We start from the raw sequence: 2,997 nt of genomic DNA, 5'->3' as shown, positions 1-2,997 counted from the left end.
CTAAAAATAAAAATACAAAAAATTAGCCGGGCGTGGTGGCGGGCGCCTGTAGTCCCAGCTACTTGGGACTACAGGCAGGAGAAAGGCATAAACCCGGAAGGCGGAGCTTGCAGTGACCCGAGATCGCGCCACTGCACTCCAGCCTGGGCGACAGAGCGAGACTCCGTCTCAAAATAAACTAAATTAAATTAAATTAAAACAAAAAAACAACCAGTCAAATGAAGCTGCACTTCCTTAATGTGTACAATTTGATGAGTATGGACATAGGCGTAAACCCACGATACCACCATCACAATCGAGGTAATGAACATCTCCATCACCTCCAAAAGTTTCCTTGTGTTCCTTTCTGGTTTTTTCTCTCTCTCTCTCTCTCTCTCTCTCTCTTTCTCTCGTGGCCAGTGCACAGGTTGGTTTCATACATTTTAGGAAGGCAAGATGTAAGATGTACATGGTGCAGGACATTGGGGTGGCTTGGTGGGGGGCTGGGGCAGTGGAAAGGTAGAGTTTGATGTCATAAGAGACAAATGGTTGCATTATTTTGGGTCTCTGATCAGCCTTTCACTAAATACACAATTTAACTGTAACAGGAAGGGTAGAGGCCGGGTGCTGCAGCTCACACCTGTAATCCCAGCACTTTTGGAAGCTGAGGCAGATGGATCACCTGAGGTTGGGAATTCAAGACCAGCCTGACCAACATGGAGAAACCCTGTTTCTACTAAAATGCAAAAAGTAGCTGGGCGTGTTGGCACATGCCTGTAATCCCAGCTACTCAGGAGGCTGAGGCAGGAGAATCGCTTTGGAAACTCTGTCTAAAAAAAAAAAAAAAAACAAGAAGGGTAGAGGAATAGTCAATTACTTTCATAGTCTGGCTCAGTGAGTCTGCATTTTTACATAAACAGTGTAGCAGAGGAAACAATGAGATAGGCATTTGTTGCAGATGTGCAGATGGAGGACTTTCTGTCTTGCACCTGTGAAGATGAGCTACCAATGTAGGTCGCTAGGGTGAAATTAAACAGAACTGCTTTGGAGTAAAGATCTTGAGGTGCATGGCTGGGCGGAAAACCTCTGCCCTTTCCAATTTGAGACCCTTGGTGGGCAGTGCCTAAACACAGAGGCAACTGCAGGTTTCTGGCTGTGGGCAGTGAATCTAGGAGTTTCCGTGTGGAGGCACCAAATCACCACTGCTCAGTTTGTTTAAGGTATCTGGGTCTTTTATAATTTTTTTTTCCTTTTCTTTTTTGGTCTTTCAGTGGCTGTTTCCCTGTAGTTCCTTGGAAATTGAGGGCAATTAGCTAGGATCACTCTCTTGTGTTACCTGAATGCCAAGGAGTGAATAGGAATAATTGTCCTGCCCAGAAGGGGGAAGGACCTTTTTTTTTTTTAAATCTGTTCCAGGTGTGGTCCCTGATTCCTATGTGTGATGCAGCTCAGAGTAGATTTGCAAATGTTGCAGGAGACATAAACCTTCTTTTCTTATTCTCCCATTATCCTACTCAACTGGCTAAGAACAAAAAACTAACCCAGCTTCCAGTTCCTAACATTAACGTTCATGGAATGGGAAGCATGGGAAATCATGGCCTTATCAAATTATAAGGATGCCAGCAGTCAAGCCTTTCATGCAGTGACAAAAATGAAAGCTCATAATAGAGGCGGGCAGATCATGAGCTCAGGAGATCAAGACGATCCTGGCTAACACGGTGAAACGCTGTCTCTACTGAAAATACAAAAAAGTAGCCAGCCATGGTGGCACGTGCCTGTAGTCCTAGCTACTCAGGAGGCTGAGGCAGGAGAATCGCTTGAATGTGTGAGGCAGAGGTTGCAGTGAGCCGAGATCGCGACAGTGCACTCCAGCCTGGGTAGCAGAGCCAGACTCTATCTCAAAAAAAAAGACCTTGAGGTCCACAATGAATTTCTCTTTTGGGGCAATTGTGAGGAATCTGTGTAGCTTTTTTTTTTTTTTTTTTTCTGAGACAGAGTCTTTCTCTGTCACCCAGGCTGGAGTGCAGTGGCACGATCTCAGCTCACTGCAAGCTCACCTCCCAGGTTCACGCCATTCTCCTGCCTCCGCCTCCCAAGTTGCTGTTACTACAGGCGCCCACCACCATGCCTGGCTAATATATACATATATATATATATTTTGTATTTTTACTAGAGGCGGGGTTTCACCGTGTTAGCCAGGATGGTCTTGATCTCCTGACCTCGTGATGCACCCGTCTCAGCCTCCGAAAGTGCTGGGATTACAGGCATGAGCCACCGCTCCCGGCCCTATGTAGCTTTTTTTTTAGCTTTGTCTTATTCTCATCTCAGGTTTGCCTGCCACAGTTCCCAGCTTGACTTTTCTCTTTGGCCTAGTAGTGATTTGGGGGTTCCAACATTTATTTTTCCTTTCACACTCTCTTAGTTGAGTAGTGCCATATGCATAATTTCAAAATGATCAAGGTGTAAGAAAATGTAACAAACTACTTGGCAATATACACTCCTACCTTAAATCAGGGATTGGGTGATAAAGCTTCCTTCCAAACAGTAAGCAAATTGATGTGTTTACTGAGCACTTATTCTGTGCCAGGCATGCGTTTCCACTTTTCATGTGGCCTAAGTGTGTTGAAAGAGCCTTAGCCAAACAGGCTAAGGGATGTGGTAATGTGGCAGGCCAGGTCTCACTAACACAGGCCTCTATAACAACTATAAGCACTGACTGACGGGTTAAGTTAAATATTAAAAGCTGAAAAAGCCAGTGTCCTTATACAAAGGCTGGAATGCAACAAAAGTCCACCAAGAGTTTTCCCCAGGCTTTTCCTGAACCTTAAAAGCATGATTAAACAAGTTTTACTGGGGATCTGAAGAAACTCTTCAGGCCTTCACAAAAAAGTTTGTTAGGGGGTCTGAAGGAACTTCTCAAACCTTTATGATTTAGCAGGAGACAAGTGTAATCATCCCAGCACCTACACCCACTGAGATTAAGCAAATTTACTGAGACTCCAGAGGAAAGTCTTCAGG

Source organism: Gorilla gorilla, chromosome Y (genome assembly GCF_029281585.2).
Source record: "Gorilla gorilla gorilla isolate KB3781 chromosome Y, NHGRI_mGorGor1-v2.1_pri, whole genome shotgun sequence".
NCBI classification, from domain to species: Eukaryota; Metazoa; Chordata; class Mammalia; order Primates; family Hominidae; genus Gorilla; species Gorilla gorilla.
This window is presented reverse-complemented; position numbering follows the sequence as displayed.